General features: G+C 40.1%; 1 long non-coding RNA gene across 4 annotated transcripts; it reads right to left on the bottom strand.

The window, feature by feature from the left end:
* Positions 1 to 703: 703 nt before the first annotated feature.
* Positions 704 to 24,603, bottom strand: LOC123649212. Of its 4 annotated transcripts, XR_006738918.1 has the most exons (6): positions 22,158 to 22,193; positions 19,053 to 19,148; positions 13,551 to 13,678; positions 12,952 to 13,026; positions 5,766 to 5,987; positions 704 to 788 (listed from the first exon to the last, which is right to left on the bottom strand). It is a non-coding gene; the product is annotated as an uncharacterized LOC123649212 (long non-coding RNA). The 4 variants fall into 4 exon arrangements; XR_006738916.1 differs by lacking the exons at positions 19,053 to 19,148; positions 22,158 to 22,193 and adding an exon at positions 24,431 to 24,603; XR_006738917.1 differs by lacking the exon at positions 19,053 to 19,148 and having other exon boundaries at positions 22,158 to 22,197.
* Positions 24,604 to 25,736: the final 1,133 nt, after the last annotated feature.

The following is a 25,736-nucleotide window of genomic DNA, read 5'->3' as shown; positions in this document are numbered from 1 at the left end:
GAGCTGTGTACACTTAGAAATGATTTAGGTGTGACAAAGACTCTTTACTTGACCAAACTTATATCATATCCCTGAACCTTCTACTAGGCCCATCTGTGGAGTTTTACATAAAATCCAGATTTAGCAAAGAAGCAAGCTTAGTATAGCAAAAATTTTCTCCTTAGTAGTCACTTCCTACATCTCATGGGAAAGGGATGACGAAGAGGTGACCACTGCTCCTGAATCATGGAAGTCCAAGTCTGGAGCAGAGTAGCATCATGTTCAGTTCTGACTCCTCAGATGCTTCCTAAAATCTGACAGCAAGGAGTTGCTCCTAAATTCCTGTGGCTGTATTACGGTGTGCTGAGGAGAATAATATTGAGCTTCCAGCCACAGCACAAGACTCACTTTACCAGTTAAGAGAGGGAAACCCAGGCCATGGAGGGCCCAAAATGAGGCTTTTGAAAGGCCTGGCATGGGCTAGAACCTAGTGGCCTTCAGGGCACCAACGGCACCACCTGCACCAAGAATTCCCTGAGGAGAAGGGCTCTGAGCCAAGGGGGCAATGCTGAAGTCCTTGCAGATGTGCCTGTGACCACACCTGTCTCTATCCTATGGGTAGAGAGCCAATCCCAGGGGGTTCCAGCGTCATCATTCCTGGGATTTGATACTCAAGACAAATTGGTTTGATTCACAACTAAGTTTATTTTAGGTCAGGTTCAAAGGCACCCTCTAAAGATCAGGAAATTAATTCAGTTTTCACAAATTTCAGATTCTCCATGAGAAAGCCACATTTGTCTTGCAAAGGCCTATATTAAAGAAAAACAGAACTTAAGCTCACACAAACAGTAATATCCATCGAACTTAATTATATAACTAGATACTTTCTAACAATGTAAACTAAATAATTTTATAACTTTAACCAATCAAATAATTATTTTGCCTCAGAATTTTTCTTTTCTTTTTTTCTTTTTTTTTTTGAGACAGAGTCTCGCTTTGTTGCCCAGGCTAGAGTGAGTGCCGTGGCATCAGCCTAGCTCACAGCAACCTCAAACTCCTGGGCTTCAGCGATCCTCCTGCCTCAGCCTCCCGAGTAGCTGGGACTACAGGAATAATTCTCATTATTTCAATTTTCTTGTTATTGTTAGAATCTTGTCATGTGTGAGTATAATAACACTTTTTTTTCAAGAGAAAGACTAAACTTGGAATCTACATAGAAGAGAAGGAAATTCATATTGATAAACTTTTCCTAAGAACTGTGGAGAAGCTGATCTAAGTGATAGAGGAAGTGTGACATATACATAAACAAAGACTATTCTCCCCAAACTGGCAACTGTAGATAGCAACTTTAGATTATATTTAATAGGAGGAATAAGGCAACATTAAATTAAATGATGGTTGCCCCCCAGCTAGAAAGTGCAAAGGGCAGGATTCAAAGCCTGTCATCTCTGAGTCTGCAAACGCCCCGTAATGACCAATGAGCCTCAGAGCACAAAAAATAAGTGAGAGTGAAGAGAAAAAGGGTAGAATTCCAGTCACAAAGAAAGCTGAGCCACACACACAGCCCATTGGTCTCTCTCTTTCTCCTTGCTTTTCTCTTTATGATTCTGGCTCCCATAGAAGCCACTGCTACCACCAAGAAAGAGTTGAGGGTCAAAAACAAAAAAAAAAAGAGTTGAAGGTTAACCCACTCAATTTCACATTTTACCTTTATGAAATTGTGTTTCTAGAAGAGAAGGAGCTGTGAGTGTGTGGAACTGTGACATTTCCCTGCTTCTCAAGTGCAATATGAATCAAACATCAAATCGGCTTTAAGTGCAAGATGTGGTTCAGAGTCAGCAGAGGTCAGCCACTGTGTGAGAGTGGGGGTATATGCGGAAAAAGACAGGAGATATGTGTGCAGATGACACTGGAGCACCCAAGATTTCCTGAAACTTTCCCAGACCTTGGACATCCTCAATATGTTTTATTTGTGGGGGGTCCCAGGGCAAACTCTCAGAGCAAGGTGGAAGGGCCAGGCTGAGATAATCATGGAAGTAAGACGTTGCCAAGCGCACAGGGAAGAGCTGAGGAGAACAGACACTGTCAGGACTGAGTTAGGCTACCCAGACCCTCCACCTGGCCTCTGCCTCCCTACTTGCCCTCATCAGGGGCCACACCCATCCTGGACAAGGCCACCAGCAGAGTCCCTCAGCACCATGGCTCTGTGCATGTGTTGTTGAGGAGCAAGTAGAAGAGAGAATCAGGGGCACATTCAGAGTGTGAAGTTATTTTCACTCTTGGTGAGAAAGAATCATGGGCACAGGCCTGTCTTCAAATCTTCTACCTTACCCAGGGCACAGTGTGGTGGGCTGGACTAGCTGATGTAGTCACTTAAAGACCATGAAAAGGAATAGAGAAGCAACATACTTGAAGAGACATGTTCCTCCCAATTATGCCCTAGGGTCTAATGCAGGGCTCTCCCCAAGGATTTGGGCAAGGTTCACTCCTTGGGCCTCTGGCTTTGGGCACAGTCCTGTATACAGGAGTCCTACAACCTTGGCAGCTTTTGGAGATATAGTTGCCAGCTCTTCTAAAAATAATAATAATAATAAAAACTAACCTCTAAGTTTCTTTACCATTGAGTTATATTGAGTTATAGCCTATGATTCTAAGAACAAAGAGACAATCTCCTGCCCAGAAGCAGGAAATGACAACAAGCCACTGAATGTAAGTGAAGGTGAATGCTAAAGATCAGAGTTCCAGCTGTAGGTCACAGTCTTCCATTCAAACACACTCCAGTGCTTTTCATTTCAGTGTGTTAAATAAAGTGTTTTACAGGAAGTCCTTTTCTTTGATAAACCAAAATTTTCTTTCATACTTCCCATAACCCAGATTAAAGGACAAACCCATCAAATAATTAGAAACAACTTAAAAAACTGAAAGAAATGTGTGTGTGTGGTGTGTGTGTGTGTGTATAGCTTGCACTGTGGAAAATTTTTATATTAAAAAGAATATATATTTTTTGAAATTTTACAGATGGTAAAAAATTATATTTTACTCTGCTTACACTCCTTTTGCTTCACCAAGTTGAACTCCACTTTTAATGGGCATTTCTAGCATTGAGAGATAACACCTGAAATTTTAAATTCATTATTTTTTGTATGTCTAAGACCAAGGTCAGAGGTCCTCAGGAGGTCAACTCTTCTCTACTCATGAACGTGGCAGCCTTAGCTGTTGATGTACAAGACAGACACTGTCAGCAGAACCACATCTCTTCACCCATGCGTGAAGATCTAGTAGAAATCAAAAAGTGTTGGGGATAGTAAAGAAAATTCTTTTTTAAAAAAATCAAAGTTTTAGGCTTCTGTCTTGAGTTTATTACTTTAAATTTGTGGCCCCAAAATATATAACTAATGGAATATTTCCAGTTACATGATTTTTATCAGTGCACTTAACAGTTGAACAAAGAGAGTAGAAGCAATTCAAATATTTAAATTGAAATTGCGATAGATTACTGACTTGTTAGAAAGTAATGGGGAGAGCATAATACTAAATGGATGACTTTGGATTCCAGCTTCTTCACAAGTGTCTTAGTGATAAAATACATTTCCCTATAAATCAAATAACTTCCTTAAATAAATGTTGAAAACATGACATACTCTGACTAAAAGAAAGCAAGGAAGATTGAGTAGGAAGATATCAGTGTAGTAAATAATGTACAAGGATCTTACTGAAGCATTAAATAGTGCAACAGATCTAAATTTCTATTAAAAAAAAGGAACAGTTAAAGAAACTTGACCCACCAATTCTTTGGAATGCCTGTAAGACATTAAATGATAGGAAGTTAGAAATACATGCACTGGTATGGAAAGATGTAAGTGATATATAGCTTCGACAACAGTAAATTAAAAAGCCATGTAGAATGATGTAACTTATGTTAAAAATTATGTGTATTTTTTAATTCATAAAAAATATCCACAAGAGTAAACACCAACATGTTAACAGTAGTTTCTTCTATGAAGGGAGTGAGTTTGGAGGTAAGGGGAGGGTTGTACCTTATAAGGATCTATATAATTTGACATTTTATTTTATAGCATATATTTCTTTATAATTTAAAAAACATGAGTGTTTAGTAGGAGGGCAATAGTTGTATTTTCATCAATATATGTATCATATGTTACTGTAGAGTAGGAACCTGTGAGAAAAATCTAGGGGAAAAAGTAAGTGGATTCTCTTTCCATGATAAACATTGTTCCAGGAGAGGACTGGTCAGTATCTATCATTGCTCCAGCCCACTCAATAAAGGTAACACCTGCTAAGGGGAAGGCAGGTTTTACAACATTCACCGTTTTCAGACCCTTCTGTCATAAGAGTAAAATCCAAAATGTCAAAGACAAGGCTACAAAATTATTTTATGTATAAGTGTTGAGCTACTATATTCTTGGGTTTAGTTCTGCAACTTGTAGCGATTTCATATATAAAACATAAGCATTGTTAACCATTTAAGCTAAGGAATTTAGAAACTTTTGTCACAATATTTTAGATTTTTTAGTATTATGTCCTAAAGTAGCTAGTAATTTTTTGTTATGTTTCTATTTCAGGGTTCATAAGGACTGGCCTGGTCTGATATCTCAGGAAGAATGTCTGCTTTAATTGTTGCTTTGGAGACAGTTAGGCCTCAGATGTTTTCCGAAATCACAGCAGGTGTGAGAGATAATTTTGGAGGTACAGGTGTAGTCAGGTGTGTGGTTGAGATTCGGATTTATGCAAATAGAAATAGTGAAAATTGCAGAAGACTTAACAGGTACTTATGGTGGATTTTATTATATAACTGTCTGAATCACTGTTAACATTTTAAATTCTCATAAGTCCTACATGAAGATGGTAAGAATTTTTGTGTAAATTTTCATGCATAGCACATTTGTCACATTAAATAATGAAAAAAAAGCAAATTTTTTCTCACATATTGTAGTATAAATTTAGAGATTTGGTATTGGATGTGTTACAAATTGTTGTAAGTTAGTGACAACCATGCAGTTTGAGAATCAGCAACAGACTACTCTAAAAGTTCCTGCAACTATGGAGAAGGTGCCATGAATAAACTTAGTGTTAGATTGATTCTATGAGCTATTTTTTATAAGGGATATTCTTAATCCTATGTTGTCACCTTTACAGGTTCCTAACAATCTGTGTGCCACAGTGGTCTTCTCAGGTAAGCCCTCCCCTGAGAGAGCTTTCCTGACTTCTGTCCCACAGCCCTTGTCCTCTGTATCAGAGCCTTCCCACCTGTGGGGGGATTTGCTTATTTTTATACTGTAAAGGTCACAGGTTCCATGAGGGTGGGGTTCCCATACACATGCCTGGCCCAAGGCACTCAGTGAATAGTTATTGGAGGGGTGAAAAAACAGTCTGCAAAACAGATGTTATTACTCCCCATTTCAGGGGAAGTTCTTGACATTGCACTCCTACCAGGGTCTCATCTTGTGGGAGCTCTTCTTGAAGTTTTGAAGACTCACATGCCCCAGTGTGTGGGGGTGTGGACTGGACAGCAGCACCTACCTGAATAGAACAGGATCTGGGTAGACTGTGCAACTACTTCTGCTGCTGAGCACACATTATTTCTCCTTCAGAAATCTTTACCTTCTTCATCTGGGGCAACCTGTCAATCTTAAAGTTCACAAGATGCTCCACAGCCCTTCCTTGTGGCCACCAGAGGGCAGGCCAGTTACACCTGAATTCACGGAAGACCTGAGAGGAGGTCATAGCTACAGACACCCTAGGACCCTGAAGCCAACAGTGCTGACCTTAGAAGGACTCATGGAGACCTGCCACCAGGAAGGCAGTTTGCAAGGAGGCATCAACAGCAGGGCACATCTCTTCATAGAAGTTCTCATTCCCATAACAGTCATTCAGCCATTTCCAGGAAGGCATCTTTAAGAAATTTAAATGAGGTTACAACTAATTGATCACAACGAGTTACAGATTCCTCTGTTCCTTCTCCACTCCCACTGCTTCACTTGACCAGCCTTAGAAAAAAAAAAAGAAATTTAAATGAAGACCAAAATGCTCATCTCAACATTTTTTATAATCACAAGGATTTGGGGAAACACAACTGTCCAATAATAGGGGACTGGCTGAGTAAACAAGGTATGCCTTTACTGGAACTTTAGGCATTTATTAAAAGTAGGATTTACAAAATTTTAGAACATGGGGAAATGCTTATGAGAGATGATATACTATTAAAAATAACAATTAAATGCATGCCTTAAAAATTATACCCAATATCATACAGAATGAGCTCAAAATTTAAAGTGCATAAAAAATGACTCGGAGGAAATATACCAAACATTAAGTATGGGGTTTTGCTTCTAGGGAAAAAGATTCTGAGAAATTTGGTTTCTTTATACATTTATAATTTCCAAAAAGTTCTACAGAGAAGAAGAAAGAAAGCCCAGGAATAAACCCTTGTATATATGATCAAATGATCTCTCACAAGGTTGTCATAACCACACAGTGGAGAAAAAAGTGTCTCTTAAATAAATGATGTTGAAAAACTGGATATCTTCATGAAAAAAATAAAGTTGGACTTGCCTCTACACCATATAAAATAAATATTTTAAATGGATTAAGTAATTAAACACAAGAAATATAACTAATAAAACTCAAAATAAATATACAAAAAAGATCATGACATTATCTTAGCACTACTTTATTGGCTATGACATCAAATGCATGAGCAACATAAATGCCTGAGGAATTAGATACCCCAATTACCCAGATTTTATTAAATCACATTGTATGCCTACATCTAAACAACACATACACCCTCTATAAATATATACAACTCCTATATATCCATAATAATTAAAAATTTTTAAATGGTGAACATGTACATAAGCAACAGGGAAAAAACAAAAATAATACTACATCAAATTTTAAATTTTTCTACACACAAAACATTTAGTGGAGTGAAATGCCACCAATAAAATGGGAGAAAATGTTTGCCAATTATGTATTTGATAATAGTATCCAAAATGTATAAGCAATTTCTGAAACTCAACAAGAAAAAGTAACTTAATTTAAAAGTGGACAAAGGATGGAACTGACACTTCTGCAAAGAATATATACAGATGCTCAGCAAGCAGTTGAAAGATGTCCAAAATTACTGTTTGGATAAATCCAAAGCAAAACCACAGTGAGTTATCACCTCACATTCATTAGAATGCTACTATCCAAAAAAAAAAAAAATCAAGGATGTGGAGAAATTGGAAGCCTGGTGACTGTTGGTGGAAAAAAATGATGAAGACACTATAAAATGTAGTTTACAGGTTCATCAAATAATTAATAATATAGGGTTGGACACGGTGGCTCATGCCTATAATCCTAGCACTCTGGGAAGCTGAGACGGGAGGATCACTTGAGCTCAAGGGTTTGAGACCAGTCTGAGCAACAGCGAGACCCCATCTCTACTAAAAATAGAAAAAATTAGCTGGCTATCGTGATGCACACCTGTAGTCCCAGTTACACAGGAGGCTGAGGCAGGAGGATTACTTGAGCCCAGGAGTTTGAGGTTGCTGTGAGTTAGGCTAACACAATGGCACTCTAGCCCCAGCAACAAAGTGAGAGGCTCTGTCTCAAAAAATAAAAATATAATTCTCATATGACCAAGCAATTCCACTTCTGGGTATATATACAAAGTACAGTGTAAAACCTAGAAGAATATTTGCACACTCATATTTGTACAGCATTAATCCCAAAAGGTAAAAGGTGGAGGCAATCCAGATATCCACTGAGTGAAGAACAGTTAAAGAAATTGTGGCATATATGCACAATGAATATTATTCTGCCTTAAAAAGGCAAATCTTAGGCCAGGCGCGGTGGCTCACGCCTGTAATCCTAGCCCTCTGGGAGGCCGAGGCAGGTGGATCGCTCAAGGTCAGGAGTTCGAGACCAGCCTGAGCGAGACCCTGTCTCTATTAAAAAAAAATAGAAATAAAAATTATCTGGACAACTAAAAATATATCTAGAAAAAATTAGCCGGGCATGGTGGCGCATGCCTGTAGTCCCAGCTACTCGGGAGGCTGAGGCAGGAGGATCGCTTAAGTCCAGGAGTTTGAGGTTGCTGTGAGCTAGGCTGACGCCACTGCACTCTAGACTGGGCAACAAAGTGAGACTCTGTCTCAAAAAAAAAAAAAGGCAAATCTTGTCACATATAATGAGGATAAACTTTTGGAATATTATGTTAACTGAAATAAGCTGGTACCAAAGTGATATATATTGTATATTTTCTCTTACATAAGATATCTTAAGTAGTCAAATTCATAGAAAAAGAAAGTAGAATGGTGGTTGTCAAGGGCTGGAGACAGTAAAATAAAGAGTTCTTAACAAGTACTGAGTTTTAGTTTTGAATGATGTAAAAGATCTAGAGATCTTTTGCATCACAGTAAGTAGTGAATATACTTAACACTACTGAAATGTGTATTTAAAAAGATTTAAGATGATAAATTTTGTTATGTGTACCTTCAATAATAAAAATTTAAAAAAGGTAACTAAAAGTGATACAGATTATAAAGTTTTGCAAAAATTGCCTTCAAATTACAAGTGATTCTCTCTCAAAAAGAAAATATAAATTCATCATTAAACACATGGTAAAATTCATATCATTTTCATGACTATTCAAACAGATAGCATAAAATAACCATTGAAAACTAGCCATGAAAACAGGCCAGGAGCGGTGCCTCACGCCTGTAATCCTAGCACTCTGAGAGGCTGAGGCAGAAGGATCACTTCAGCCCAGGAGTTAGAGTTTACTGTGAGCTACGCTGATGCCACAGCATTCTAGCCCAGGTGACAGAGCAAGACTTTGTCTCAAAAATAAATAAATAAGCAAATAAAAACAAAAATAGGCCAGGTGCGGTGGCTCACGCCTGTAATCCTAGCCCTCTGGGAGGCCGAGGCGGGTGGATCGCTCGAAGTCAGGAGTTCGAGACCAGCCTGAGCGAGACCCCGTCTCTACTAAAAATAGAAAGAAATTATCTGCTCAACTAAAATATATATAGAAAAAATTAGCCGGGCATGGTGGCACATGCCTGTAGTCCCAGCTACTCAGGAGGCTGAGGCAGTAGGATCGCTTAAGCCCAGGAGTTTGAGGTTGCTGTGAGCTAGGCTGACGCCACGGCACTCACTCTAGCCCGGGCAACAAAGTGAGACTCCGTCACAATAAAAAACAAAAATAAAAAATAAATAAATGAAAACTACCCAAGAAAACAAATATACAAGATAAACCATAAACAAAGTTTGGGTCATATTTATAGAAACAAATACACACACATATATAATTTAACTGTCATGTACATATGCCTCATTTATATTTCAATTAAACCCCACATTGACTTAAAGTACATATAGAGTTCAAATTGTTATCCAACATTATAATACATAGGTAAAACAAAACATACAATAAACTGATGTTAAGAAACCTAACCTAAAAAAGAAACACAGTAACATGGAACTGAAGAATAAGAATAATAGAAATATTTAATATTTACCCATTACATCTTTCTTTTTTTGAGACAGAGTCTCACTCTGTTGCCCGTGCTAGAGTGCTGTGTCATCAGCCTAGCTCACAGCAACCTCAAACTCCTGGGCTCAAGCAATCCTCCTGCCTCAGCCTCCCAAGTAGCTGGACTACACGCATGTGCCACCACACCTAGCTAATTTTTTCTATTTTTTGTTGTCCAGCTAATTTTTTCTTTCTTTCTTTTTTTTTTAGTAGAGACAGGGTCTTGCTCTTCCTGAGGCTGGTGTCGAACTCCTGACCTGAAGCAATCCTACTGCCTCACCCTTCCGAGTAGCTGGGATTACAGGGCATGCGCCACCATGCCCAGCTAATTTTTTCTATATATATTTTTAGTTGTCCAGCTAATTTCTTTCTAATTTTTTTAGTAGAAACGGGGTCTCGCTCTTGCTCAGGCTGGTCTCAAACTCCTGAGCTCAAACGATCCACCCGCTTCAGCCCCCAGAGTGCTAGGATTACAGGCATGAGCCACCACGCCCATCCCTACATCTTATATACTATGTTAACGTAACATTAAAAACAATTTTTTACATAACTACAAGGCTCATCTATAACTGTGTATCCATGGAGAGCAGATATTTTGAATTATTGGCATATGGTGCATAAAAATACAATTTCACAGAAAATACACTATAATCATTAATAAAAGGCCCTAATGAGAATATTGTAATAAGCATTTAAAAAGCACTACTGTTTTATTATGTTAATATATTGATAATATTTCTACACCAAATGAAAAAGCTTTAATCCAGCCTTCAGAAGCAGAGAAAAGCCTTACATTTCTGAATAAAGGAAAAATACAAATTTTGTTAAATGTGGAGAGCCACTGACATGTAAAATAAACATTTAGGAATAAATTATATTATTTGGATATAGGCTGAGGAAAGTGAATGGAAATACCCATGATTCCTTTTTCCCTACAGTAAATATAAATATACAAGTGAACATTATAATATTAATAAACATGGGGTACCTATTAATTATCTAATTTACTCATTTATTGTATAAATTCTAGCATATTGTCTGGAATCTAAAATTACAGACAAATTTGAAATAGAACAACACAGAAAGTGAACATATGTAAGGAGAGGGACATCAGCAAGATGGTGAAACACGAGTTCCCCTGCTTGAATATACCTCCCCCAGAAACAATAATTTGGCAGCCATCCATGGACAAAAGTGCATTGATGACAGTCAGGTGCCAGAGCTCATGTCTGTAATCCCAGCTATTTGGGAAACTTAGGCAGGTGTATATCACTTCAAGCCAGGAATTTAAGACCAGCCTAGGTGAACACAATGAGACCTTGTCTCAAAAATGTTTTTTAATGAGAGATTTGGGATCCAGGAAAAGGGTTATGAAAACTTGCTAAAGCACAAGACCAAGAAGGATCATTTTGAGATGGCAAGCTCTCATTTAGGTGGCAATCTTGAGGACCCTTAGTCTTGCCTACAGACCAGAATATGGCCCCACCCAACTTAGCCTCATTGAGAATTATGAAGTGACTCTGTAAGTGTCTCTAACTCATCCCAGCCCTCCAGAGTCACCCTGACCACCCAGAGACCTAAAGGGAAATGCTCCTTCATGGCCATGGAGACAGCCTACAGATCTTGGCCTTTCGTGTGGTCTCTGAAGCAGTTCTGTGACTTAGTCCCAGACATCTTAGCCACAGTACATGGCAAGACCTGCCCATATAAACAACCACACAGTGGCCTAAACTCTTCCAGGTACTCCATGGGAGCCACACTCACCCACACCCTTGGTATCAGGCCCACCATATGTGGACCCAAATGCAGAACACTGCCCTTGGGCCTGCCCAACTGATTAAAGTCCTGAAGGCAATCCAGTCTGCCCAGGAATAGGACAGAATTCACAACCACCCTGGTCATAGGCCCACCAAATGCACACCCCACAGCAGATCCAGTAGCAGCACTGTGACTCAACTACAACCCGTCTCCACAGCAAACCCAGAGGGGATCCCATCAGCCTTGGGACCCAAAAAGACAAGATCTTTACCAGTTTATAAAAACTGAAAGAAGTGTTTGCTGCATTAAATTTAAAGACACAAGTGAAAATTTACATTGTGCCCATTTTCAGCACTTCTATTTTAACATAGTACTGGAAGTCCTAAGAAAAACAATTAGGCGCAAAAAAGAAAAGAAAAGAAAAGAAAAAAAATCCAAACTGAAAAGAAAAAGTAAAAATGTTGCTTTTTGTGAATGATGTTGCTGTTTATGGCATGATCTCATAAGATGGCAGGAAAAGTGGAGTAATGTTCTTAAAAGGGTATAAACTTTCAGTTATAAGATGGATAAGTTTTGGGGATGTAATGTATAGCTCCATGACTACAGTTAAAAATATTTTGTATGCTTAAAATTTGCAAAGACAGTAGACTTTAAGGATTCGCACTATTAAAAAAAGGTTAACTATGTGAGGTGATAAATATGTTCATGAATTGGCTTTTATTAATCATTTCACAAGTGTATACATATCAAATCATTACATTCTATACAATATAGTTATACAGTTTTATTTTTAAAAAATCCAGATGATAGACACACAGATACATGTATATGTATATACACATATGTCATACATATGAATGACAAAGTCTTAGCAAACTTCATATTAGACAAAAGAAAATTTCAAAATGATAATTATAGCTATTAAAAAATAAGGTAAAAAGTGGAAGCGAAATATATGCTCAGAAATGTTCTAAGCTGTCAGTGACATTAAGAAATGTAGTGAGTAGATACATTAAACTATAATACAGTTCAGGAATTTGGGAATATAAAGTACAAAATCACCAATCTCAATTAATATGAAAAAATTAAATTTTGAAGTAAAATAACATTAGCTTTTATATATTTAGGGAGACCCTTAATGTTTTGATAAAATTACTGAGTATGAATTTCTGTAGAATCCCATTTGAAACCCCTATAGAATTAAAATTCATAACGCTCACAGAAAACATGCAACATCTGCTTGTGGTATCCTTGGGATTTTGGAACCAAATCTAAACATCAGCACTATCTCATACTTTTCAGATATAATACGAAAAAGAAACTTAAAAAATGCTTTAACATAGAATTCCTCAAAAATATGCACAGATACTCTTATGTCTTGCAAAGCAGTGGAAGGTCAAAGATCATGCAGTCCTTTATAAACTCTAAAGAAAACTTTGGCTCTCACTGGAAATGCACAGGAAAATCACTGAAGAGGAAATAGAGTCTTTAGAGAATTTTAGAGCATAGGACAGGAGATAAACCTATGTGAGAGCAAGAGAAAGAAATCAAGGCTTCCCAGAAACCATTTCCATTGGAGCAGAGCTTCCCAAACCACATTTAAGGACTGGCTTCCTCTGTGACCTTTGGACTTCTCACCTGTGTCATTTGCTTCATTCCATCCCACCTACCTGGGTGTTTGGCTACCCTCTTCTCTTTTTAAATATTCCATGACTCTTTCCTTTGCTCCAGACAGGTGATTAGCTCTGCCGTAGAGACAGACAGACCGGTTTTATTAGAAAAAGGTATCATAACTCTTAGTGGTGTTCTACAGTTACCAACCTAGTAGTGTACTCATTACAGAAGAGAGCATTATAGAAAATATGAAAAAAGTTTACCCAAAATAATGCTCCTAACAGAAACTTTAGAGTATTTTAGAAGGATATTAAATGTGTGGGTTCTTAGATCCACTGACCAGTACTGCTGAATCAAAAATTTGTGATAGAAGTTGGATATTAAGGGGTGGGCAACAACATATAATGCTACTAAATTTCTAGAATTACCACTAATCTAGAGTGAAGAATGCACACCAGCTCAAGAAATGGGAAGGTTAATGTCAAGATAAAACATCGTGAATATTTTCTTTCCTACGTCAAAAAATTCCAAAATTTTCTTTGAAAAGAAAAATCAGAAACTTGCTCATGCAAAGCAAAAATTCCCAAAGAACATTCTATAAAGGAAAGAAATTCCTTAGTATGGAATAGGAATTGTGCATCTAAGTTATACTCACCCAGGGAGACCAGATTTCTGTAGTTCTGTAGCATCACATCCTTACATAAACTCCTCTGGGTAAGGGTCCGGGCACGCTCACTCCTCTGGAGAGAATTCTGAGGCCACATCCCCAAATGTCAACAGTTCCTAGGGGAAAAAGAAATTTACCAAGTGGCCATGGATAGAGTTCTTTGACTCCAGGAGAAAAGATGAATTGAAGAGAACTGGTTCTGACTAATATAATTGACTGGAAATGTCCAATAAAATAATTTTTAACACATTAATATTTCTAATGTATTATCTAACTCTGAGAAAAGAGCATGGCATAAGATCCACAAAACCAGTGTAGATATTACACTTCTATGGATAATAGAGTATAAAATTAAGGGCACCAACACAGGCATGCACATTTTGGCTGGTATATTTACACTGTACAGGATAAGTTGTATATATTTCTCAGATGGAAAATCACAGTGATTTCGAAGGTATCTCTCAAGTTTTCATGTGTACAACAATGAACTAGAGATTTTGTTGAAATGCGGTTTCTGATTCAGGAGATCTGGCATGAAGCCCGAGTTTTTAATTCTTTTTTTTTTTTTTTGGAGACAAGAGTCTTGCTCTGTCACCCCAGCTACAGTGCAATGGTGTCATCATAGCTCACTGCAACCTCAAACTCCTGCACTCAAGCAGTCCTCTTGCCTCAGCCTCCTGAGTAGCTGGGACTACAGGCACATGCCATCATGCCCAGCAATTTTTCTTCTATTTTTTAGTAGAGATGGGGTCTCACTCTTGCTCAGGCTGGTCTCAAACTCCTGAGCTCAAGCGATCTTCCTGCCTCTGCCTCCCAAAGTGCTATGATTACAGGTGTGATTCATTGTGCCTCTCCAGTTTCTGAATTTCTAACAAGTTCACCAGTGATGCCAGGGCTCTGGACCAAGAAGAATATTTTGTCAAACATCCAGTAGGTGGAAAAGCCTGTGTGCATCTCAGTTCACCTGACCAGTAAACAAAAATGAGAGCCATCATTTCTCAAAGCACACTATTAGAGAATCTAAAAACAAAAAAAGATCTTCCAGATTAAATGTGATGGCTTATATACATCACTTGGTAAATCTTCCCAAGGTGCTTATTAATAATAAAGAGAAAATTAATTACCCCTAAAATGAAAAAAATCTGTCAGAGAACACTTAACTAAATGAATCAAATTAACATCAGCTGTAATAGAAAAATTGGTAGCAAGTGCTAATACACTCCAGAGGACAAAATATCACTGTTGTGAGATTATTGGCCACAAAAAAGTAAATTATAACCTGAATTTAATCATTAAGAAACATCAATTTTATGCAAAATTGAAACTACACATATCTCCCAGGTTCTGTAATCTCTGATAGTGTGTTTTTTTTTTTTTTTTTTGAGACAGAGTCTCACTTTGTTGCCCGGCTAGAGTGAGTGCCGTGGCGTCAGCCTAGCTCACAGCAACCTCAGACTCTTGGGCTCAAGTGATCCTACTGCCTCAGCCTCCTGAGTAGCTGGGACTACAGGCATGCGCCACCATGCCCGGCTAATTTTTTCTGTATATATTTTTAGTTGGCCAGATAATTTCTTTCTATTTTTAGTAGAGACAGGGTCTCGCTCAGGCTGGTCTCGAACTCCTGACCTCGAGCGATCCACCTGCCTCGGCCTCCCAGAGGGCTAGGATTACAGGCATGAGCCACCACGCCTGGCCACTAATAGTGTTTTTAAATAGTCTTTTTTTTCACATCCTAGGGAGCAAGCCTCTTCTAATTCATCTTTTTCACATCTTTTTCAGTTATTCTGGGAAAGTAATGTTATCCTTTTTAAATGTGCATTTTCTTAATTCTGGCCTCCATAAAGCTGATGGAGTATCCAGATGGAACTTCAACAGTACATGTTCCCCTTTCCCACTGACATCCAAGGACCCGACCTCCTCTGCAATAGAAATCTCACACATACCATTCATATTCCTATATTCGTTTGTCACAAAGAGAACATTTTTAATATTGTAGTTCATAAAATCACGGTGAAAATTTACCATGGCACATAAGAAGCCTGGATGAAGACAATGGACAGAAGACTCTGGTACGTGAGGGCTGTCCAGAAATTATCCAGCCATGTAATTAATATGAAACATTACACTAACAATGGCTACACACTTTCCAGACAATTCTCACATGTAAGAGAAGGAATTTCCAGAGCTTCTTGACTATCATAAGATTTAAAAAATAGTTGAAATAAACACATTAGACAGAAACATCAAAAGATGAGATGCAAAGATTTGTAAGTTCTAAACATGTGACATTTCAGGAGGAAAAGTGGACATAACCCCTGAACTGGGACACATTCATCTAAGAACCAACCATTTCCTCCTTTACCTCTTCCTTCTCTGCGATTCTTTTTGGTGAGATTATCCGGACAAATCACACCTGTAATCTTGAAAATATGCTTTTAAAGGCATCAGCACAACCCCTTCACATGCTACCACCATATCCATAGGCAGAAACAAGGGCCTTGAAGCACAGAAAAGGTATATGCTACCCTGTCTCTTGTCACATAAGAGATTAAGGAACAATGAGTTCTTACAGGAAAATCAAAATTTGAGTGTCTTCAATCCCACACTTTGGTGTCTTCCCCTTCAACAGACACCAGCAATTTCTGCTGTACCAAGGGTTATGTGAAACTCACTGACCCACCCTTACCAAACCCAAGCAGAGCAGATCCTATGACCTCACTTTGGAACAAAGTCTGAACTCAACACTCATGAGGGTACCTGGGGGCCCTCGTGCTTGACTCTAAGTTCTTTTACAATCATCTGGGACACTTAATTAAAACCGGTCACCCCCACCCAGAAAAAGAGAGTCTGTGGGGAGGGCACAGGTGATGACATTACCTCAAACTGGCCACGTGATTCTAACGGAAGACTGCACTGAGAACCACTTATCTAAGCATTGTGTCTCAGGCTTCAATGAGCATAAAATTCATTCGGTATCCTGGAATCTAAGTAATGTGATTCTGTAGGTTTGGGAGGGGTTAATGAATAGGCTTCTATAAGAAGTTCCCAGTTAACACTGATGTTGCTCCCCCAGACCCGTTATCAGCAGCACTCAGCTAGACACAGCAGGCACAGCACACAGAGTTCCCTTACACCCCAAAGTCCCTATCATTATATAAATGTTTTGGGTCCAAAGTGAAAGCCACCAATCACCATCCTGAAGCATGACATTCTTTGCTAGCCCGTTAAAATTTAAGAGGCTGGAGACAGCAGCAATGTCTGAGTAAGTCTCAATTTAGAAAAATATCATGTACACATGCATTAATGTGATGTTTATTGAGCATGTACTATGTGCTCACAAGTATGTTATGGTGCACTGTCCTGGGAATGTCACAATGTGTTAGTTAATCCTCATAATCCCTGGGGATTGGGTACTAAGAGTGCCATAATTCCCATGATTTAGATGAAGGGCCCAGAATTTCCATTTATATTTCTGTTTTTCTATCATTGATTTTAAAAAGAAAAGCTATGGAATAAAATCTAAATATAGGCTGGGTGCTGTGGCTCACATCCATAATCCCAGCACATTGGGAGGCCAAGACAGGAGGATTGCTTGAGGCCAGGAGTTTGAGACAAGCCTGGGTAATGTGGTGTGATCTCATTCCTACAAAAAATTTAAAAATTAGCCAGGTGTGGTGATTGACACCTGCTGTCCCACCTACTCAGAAGTCTGATGCAGGAGGATCTCCTAAGACCAATAGTTTGAGGCTGCAGTAAGCTATGATGGTCCCACTGCACTCCAGCTTGGGTGATAAAGTGAGACCCTGCCCCCAAAAAAGGCTATCCTGCCATTGTAAGGGAAATGAAAAATGGAAAAATGCTAAATATAGACAGATGGGAGGAATACATAAAGAAAGGGTATAGTTCAGAGGGATTTTTTCATTGATCTATTTATAACTACTTTCTTCTGACTTGTGGAGCAACTAATGCACATGCAGGAATAGAAAATAGGTTGCCCAGTGGTATGTGTCTAGAAGCATTTGTTTTAATAAATAAAGAAATTAAGGCCCCCAAATATGTAGTTCTTTTTGCTGCCATTTATCTGCTTTTCAGTTTCAGGAAATTGTGAACACCAGCTCTGGGGAGGTAGCAGCAGCAGGCACTCAAAACTGTGATCCCGTTTAATCAATTCCATGAAGGGAGATTCTAGGGTCAGGCCAGACCTGGATGAGGCCTGAGAAGAGGGTGGATCTGAGCAGGGCTGGGCAGGAAGCAGGCCCTGGGCCTCTCACCTCTATGTCAAAGGGATATTTCCAGGTCTGTCCTTCCTAAGCCTGCCCAACAGAAACTAGACTCCCAGAGTTTGTACAATTTCAACCTATTTTAGCCACTTCCTTGTTTATTTTATAACAGGTAATTTAACTGAAACTCTTAGAGTTTCTAGGACAATTATGGTAGAAGCTAAATATTTATTCTTAGCAAGGTTAAAGTAAAAATAACTTCTTCTGCCCATAAATAACCCTTCATGTAGTGAGATCAGAACTCACACAACATAAGGGCAGTGGCCCAATGAAGCCAGAGTCCCCTGTACATCTCCCTTTTTTGTATGCAGCCATTATCCATTTGCTCTAGAATAAAAGTTCACAGATGGTAGGGACCATGACTGCTTCACCTGTTTTCCTAATGGTCATACAAAATGGAAATAATTGTTTTATATATCAGTTTGTGTCTCCAGACCTCCTCCTTGCTCTTCACCCAAGAACCAGAAAACTCGAACAACGTCCATCTGGGCACAAACCAAAGAGAATCTGTGAGGAATAAAACAAAACCTGGATGACACATTCCTCTTCATCTGAGACAGAAGGACAATTAGACCCTGCTGTCAGCCTGCCCAGTTAGAATAGGACATGCTCAAAGTCTCAAAGACATCCAGGTGCTGCTGAGAGGGTTGTCTCTGAGCCTGTGCTGATGCCCTCATGGTGATCCAGTCAGAAGAGACTGCGGCTGACTCTTTGGGTTCAGGATAGAGAATAAACTTGCCCTGGTGGAGCCACTCACCCTGGATCCGGGTATAATATTACCCATCCCCGATCAGCTAACTCTTGGGTATAAGAAAAGATAAGAATACCTTACTTCAGTAGTACAGTGTACAGGCAGGTGTAGGTGTGATTATAGTTCCAGATATCTTGTGGTCCTGACCTCCCACTGCTGAAGTAATTGTTTATACTTATAGATCCTGCCACTGGATTCTTTTTATGCCAGGATGACCATATGATCCTTCACAAAACTTCAGGAGTCCTTCACAAAACTGCATCAGATCACTGGGTAACATCTGGAAACCCAAAGGACCCTACTCTGAAAAAGGGGCTCTAAGATGTCTATGTTTGAGCTCTCATGATACAGAAAATGTCCCTCTGAGTTTTCTGTACAAGCTCAATTAAAAGTACAGCCCTGTCTTGTAAATCTTAGGTGGATGCCAGCCCTTATGTGTAGATTCTAGGTGGGATCAACCTGGTTCTGCATTCTTGGATGTTACAGCCAGCGGAGGACCAGAGGAGAAATTCCCTCATGGGGGCTGCTCTAACATATTCTGAAGGATATGTTGACCTGAAAAAAAGAAGCAGAAGTAAAATTAATAGAGTAGAGACTTTATCTGGGGCAAGGTTGAGGACTGCAACCTGGAAGTATTAGTTTAAGTTGCCCTGAATATACACTCCAGGTAGCAGCACGTACAAGTAGATTTTAAAGACAAAAAAAAAGAAAAGAAAAGAAGAAAGGAACAGGAAGTGGCCTGAATCAAAGTTGTTTTTTAAGAATTCTCATGCTGACAGAAACAACATGGACTAGTGATTGGCTATGCATTGTTAAGCTACAGGATGTGAATTATGGTGTCTATTGAGGCATTATTAGGTTAATTTATAGTTACTTGTGGCAATAACAATTAGTTTCATGAAATGAATACATAACTCAAAGGGAGGATGATGACATGACTATGCTCTCATTTTATTGTCTTTCTGGGCATGATAATTAAAAGGGCCTGCAATCCTCAGATGAAAGTTCTTTTCTTTTCTCAAACCCCAGGACCTGGATTCAGAATTTATAGCTGCACATTTAGGTCTTGGGGGGGGGGGTGTTGAGAAGCAGCAGGTGTCCTCTGCACATTTGTGGGTATTTGAGAAAATGGAGGAGGAGGGAGTTGAGATTCTCAGGCCTACTGAACGCACACGTGTGAGCCTGGCTTTGCTGTCAGGCCCCATGTTCTCTGAATCAGTTTCAGGTCTGGAAGCTAGGAAGACTGAAAGAGAATAACTTCTGCTCTATAAAGTTATTTTTGTAGAAATCTAGTCTAACTGCTCTAGGAGGAACTGTAGATCTGAAATAGGCAGAGGGATCAGCCCGCCTACAGATTTTGGGGGCACTGTGCACAACTGCTGCACAATTGTGTGTTGTGACTAGAAGCCTGAGCAGGAAAGTCCCCTCTACAGTGAAGGATGGTAGCACCTTATATGTTTACATTGTGTCTGATAATTCTGGACAGTGTTTGGAAAATATAATTAAAAACACAAACCATTTGCTATGGCCCCAAAACTCTCAAAAATGGTAGAACTTAAAAAAAACTGTTTTATTACACAATTAAACCAGAATGTGAAGTAATTCCCAAGCAATCTGCTAAGAGAATTGCAAAGACAGAAAGAAAAGTTGCCATAATTAGTCCCTGAGTAGAAAACCAGACGGCACCATTTGTCATATATGATTCATGCTATATTCACCTGGTAACTGGGGAGTCCATCTGTGCTTGCCAATTGGCTACATTCAAAGGAAAAATACATTTCTCATGTCTTCATTACTGAAGGTAGTTACAAGTTCAGCCAGGTGCCTGCTGAAGGTAGGCTCCCACCCTTTTATAGTTTCTGTGGGAGAGGATGCTGTCTTTATTGCTATTTATATTTCAAAGGAATCGTTCCCAAGTCTTAGAGAAAGATATTTCTGACTCAAAAGACTGATAAAATGTGTATCTATCATTTCAAATAATTTAAATATATTTCAAAAAGATCAAGAAGTTTACATATAAATTTTTTTTAATTAAATGCTTTAGAAAAAGAGAGAAAAGCAAAATCATTTATCTTATTTTCAAGTTGAAGGGTTGTCTCATTTCTAATTTGTATTTGCATTGACAAGAGCCATCTCTAAGGCCATGGTCTTGAACTTAATGGACATCTGAATTCTAGGAGGTAATGGATACAGGAAGCTGAGGGGTGGTGTTGTGCACACTGTGTACACGATAAAGAGAGTCTGTGAGAAAAAAGGCAGAAGGGAGAAAAGTGCTATCAAGGTCCTGTGGTGGGGGGAGAGTGCAAAGCTGGTGGAAGAACTGGTCTGTGCTGCAGATACTGGCCCGAGTGTTGCTATGCTTTGACTCACTCTTGTGTCCATGTAGGCAAATAAATTTATGACTGAGTGGTCTAGAAGCCTAGGTTGATGGAGGGACCAACTTGCTGCTACAGATTCAGTGTCTCGGGGTGGGAACAAGCCTCTAGGCACTGTGTAGGTTTTTGGCAGGGAACTAAAAGCAAAGATACCGTGGTGATTCCTGAGGTTGGAGCCTTGTCCTGGGAGGGGCATGGCCACGGCATTGCCTAGTGGGTATGTCCCTAAGTTGGTGGAAATCATGTGGTGGCAGCAAGGTGAGGGAGGGAGTCTGTTCTCAGAACTCCTTCCCTCTAAGTCCTCACTCTTCTCTTACCCTGGGAGAAGACCTGGAATCATAGGACAATGCACAGTGTGACACCCTGTGTGCAGGAGAACAGAGCCTGCCTTCCCTGAGACACCCAGAATTTCCTTCCAGCCCAGGCCCCTGTGATGTCTTTCATCGGATACCACTTCCTTCATCAAATATGTAGAATTTGCTAACACCGAATCTTCAACACCAACTGGGTGTCCAACAAGTCAATTCCGACATCAGCAACAGTTTGCCCAGACCCCACAAGTTCAAGGCTTAGTCCTACAGCAGTGCCCCCAGTGCAGATGCTAGTCCCAAGCCCAGGGGGCCCATCTATTCTTGTTAGCAACAGCCTGTAAGGTGCAGATCCTATGACCTTCTCCTCAGGTTCAATTAATTTGATGGAACTACTCATAGAACTCAGCCAAACACTATACCTATGTTTACCAGTTTGTTATAAACATACAGTTCAGAAATATCCAAATGGAATAGATGTATAGGGCAAGGGAAAGTGGTACAGGGAGATGGGGCAGGCAGGTAATCCTGGTAAATAGCTGTGATTAAAAAAATCCCCCAGCCTTTGTGTTCTCAAGAGCAGCTCCCTGCAAAGAAACATTCTTCCCATTACGACTGAGATGCTGCTTCTTTTTTTACTTATCAAAAACTAGACACAGACTGCAAATTCCCAATCAGCTGAACAATTTTGTCTTCGGGGATCAAATCAAAATACTTGGTAACCAAGGCCAGGTACCATGGCTCATGCTTGTAATCCTAGCACTCAGGGAGGGTGAGGCAAGAGGATTACTTGAGCTCAGGAGTTCAAGACCACCCTGAACAAGAGTGAGACCCTGTCTCTATTAAATATAGAAAAATTAGCAGGAAGTCATGGTGCTCACCTGTAGTTTTGGCCACTCAGGAGGCTGAGGCAGGATTGCTCTAGTCCAAGAATTTGAGGTTGTAGTGAACTATGATGATGCCACAGCACTCTACCCAGGGTGCCAGAGTGAGACTCTGTCTCAATTAAAAAAAAAAAAAAAAAAAGGAAAAAAAAATGTGGTAACCAAACTTTGCTTAGGTTCCTCTCCATCCTGCGGGTCCCTAAACTTTGACCCACCATCAGCCTAAGAAAACATACTACCCCTCTCTATGCCCCTCCTAAGAACAGGCTGACTGCAGGGTGATCTACAATCTGATTTTACCACCCTTCATTTTTTTCCTCCCCCTCCCACCTTCTTCTTGTTTGTTCCTCTCTATAAAAGAAAGCCATTTTCTGTCTAAACATAGATCTTTTAAAATCAGAGCTGGTGTTTTTCCCCTGTTGCAATATTCCTTTAGAATTAAGTAATTTTTACCTAAATTTGAATTTATTTTATTTTATAATGTCTAGAAACAGCCCCAGGACAATAACAATTCCATCCTCACAAGCAGCCTCCCAACCCCCTTCCATCCCAACACCGACCACGTCTGCCTTCGGCCCCTAGCTTTCCAGGGCTCTGTAGCTTGTCTTAGTATAAAGTGCTCCTTCCATGGCTGGTATAAACAGGCTGGGACACCTGCAGAGTAGGATGCCCAAGAACTAACTGGGCCTTCAATGACCTCCTTTTTCAGATAGGCTTGGCCTGGAGTCACTGGGCTCAGGCTTCTACTTTCCAGTCACGGTCATTCACTTAGTTTTAAATGAGAAAACATGCAATATTGGAAGAATCCAGAAAAATCATTCAAACACAGAGTTTACAGAAGGGAATAAAATTACAAGGCACTTACATTTTATTCCTCAACAGGAAAAAACAAAATTATGTATACCTTTCAGACAAAAACAGGCCATTGAATTATTACCATGACAACAAATAATTTAGTAAACAATTAATCATATGTGAACACTTCTGGGAGATGCCAAATCACAAATTTTAATGCTAAAATTTAGCATTAAACTCAGACACTTAGGCAATAGGCTACAGAAGAAAGATATCCACTGTCACCACTTCTCCACCAAGGAAAAGAAAAAAAAAAAAACCCGATGCTTTCATGAATCTACATAATTCAACAATTCATCTATCACAGTCTTTTGTGGAAACATATTTATGTTTTACACCCATGACAGAAGACAGATTTTCCCTGGCAGCATTCCCAAAGCTAAGCCCTGGGATTCTGTTTGAAATCACCACCTGAAAAGAACTTACTTTGGGGAAGAAAAAGGTAAATGAGAATTTTTAACAAATGGAATATATAACTACATTTCTTCACAATCCACATTTTTCATGCCCTTTTGGAATATTTTCTTATCTTTAAGCTCTAACTGGTATTTGCAGTTAATAAAAAAACTGAAGTTGGAATAAATGAACAAATCTTTGCAAGGTGACAAATTCAGGGAGAGGCAGTGCTGACTGTAGCACAGACACGTCTGACTCAAGTGTCAAGTCAGGCTACTTGGGACATCCTCCCCCCATCCTACCCAATGACGTGCTCAATGACCACCCTCCCAGCAGACACTGCACCGCACCCTCCTGTGTGCCTAAGTGCATTTTGCTTTGCAGGTTCTTGCACTGCCGCACTGAGTGGGTTTTCTTTTTCCAAAATTCAGGCTTAATGCACTACAGACCTGCAATTAACTTATGACTATATAACCAGGAAATTTCCGCCTAGACAGGCCAAATAAGGCGACAATATAACTGTACACAATCATTTAATTTGGTTTGCTTCCTCATGCACCTTCAAGCCCCTCTAGTGAACCCCCAAAACCAGAAAACATGGCTGCAGGCTTCATCATTCACGAATAGCTCTTTGCTTAAGTTTTAGCGTGCCTCAGATTAATTTTTAACAGGAGAAAGAAGGGGCAGAGCATCCCACAACCCACAGGTCCTCCCACGTAGGAGCGAATCCGGCACACCGAGTGGGGACTCCCCGCACAATCTGGGAGGAACGCGGGGCTGCCGCGCGGAGCTGCCCCGAAAGCGCTCCGGGCTGGGCGGAAGTCACCGCATAGGGACAGAACGAGACGCCCAGGGACCCGCCCCGGCCGCCCCGCCCCTGTGGCCGCAGAGCCTGAAGGCCAAGCTGCGCCAGTGCAGAGCGAGCTGACCGCCGGGAGGCCGGGATCCGGTCTCAGCCGGTTCCCACTGGTTCCAACCAGCCCTCTCCCCCTTGGGGACAAAAGGCCCCTCACACTCACCATTTCTCGCCTTGCTCAGAGTCCTACAGTCCTCTCCATGGACCTCCCAGTACCTGCAGGTCACAGGGTGACAGAGGCTGTAGCACGTTAGCCCCGAAGCAAATGAGAAAGACCAGTGGAGAACGACCCGAGTTTGGAGAACACGCCGGGGTAAAAACACAGGCCCCGCCAGATCTTGGAAGGCCGCACCCTCCGCCTCCTCTGTGGAACCTGATTGGACAGTTCCCACACCCCATCCCTGATTGGATAAGGGCCCAGGCCCCGCCCCTTAGAACCCTAAATGACAGGTAATGAGATCCCACAAATTCATTGTTGCACCTAGGGCTTCCTCTCTGCTCTGGGACCTGGAGCTACTTGGCTCTATTATCAGACTAGGGAATTGTAGTAGGCAGAACAGAGTCTGGATACATGGTTGTCCTGGTCCCTGAGAACAAAGAGGATGACAATTGGGAAGCACAAATTAATTAGTACAGTGATGTTCACCAGCCACCACCGGGGTTCATTAAAAAGCACCACATAAACTGTAAGGAAGAGAGGGTGAAAAAAGTTATAAAAGGTACTCAGCTGGATAAGGATTCTTCGGGAGAAATGTTGCTCTTATATATGAGTTGAACTCATTGTCTGTGTCTGCATAAGATGAAAAACAGAGCCACTGGCTCAGATCCTAAGTCCAAAATCCAAAATACTAGGAAAGGCTGAAAATTTACAAGTAATGAGGACATCACTTTATCATAAAGTACACAAGAATATCCAAATCCTTTTGCTTTGTGATGTCCTTACTGCTCTATTTTCCATATATATATACACACACACACACATAAATATACATATATATATATTAATTTGCAAGATTCAGCAGAGAATGTTGAATTGGTCAATGTACTTGTCAACTTTCACTTTAAGCGCTGCCCGCCTGAAGTTCCAGGGACAGACTATGAGGGATTGGAAGAGACACAAAATGCAAGAGGTGCCAAAGGACACACCTCTGGTAAAGATAAGATCTAAGTTTACATACAAAATCACTGAAGAAATGTTTCATTTCTAATGCTGCCATTGTCTGGGAGACTCCCTTAGAAAGAATGGCCAAGGCAATAGCTAATTTCAGGTGCTTGACAGATATGTGTACCTTAACCAGTATCTAGTGAAGTAAAGGTAGATATAATCATAAATAGGAAATACATTTCCCAGGATTCTAACTATTAGTCTGCAGTCAGGAGACAATCCCTATTGCCAAATCCCTGGAGACTGTTCTGCCCTGTTCTTGTACTGATATTCGTATCCTCCGCAGAGCCAGAGGATCCTGCAG

Source organism: Lemur catta, chromosome 13 (genome assembly GCF_020740605.2).
Source record: "Lemur catta isolate mLemCat1 chromosome 13, mLemCat1.pri, whole genome shotgun sequence".
NCBI classification, from domain to species: Eukaryota; Metazoa; Chordata; class Mammalia; order Primates; family Lemuridae; genus Lemur; species Lemur catta.
This window is presented reverse-complemented; position numbering and strand designations above follow the sequence as displayed.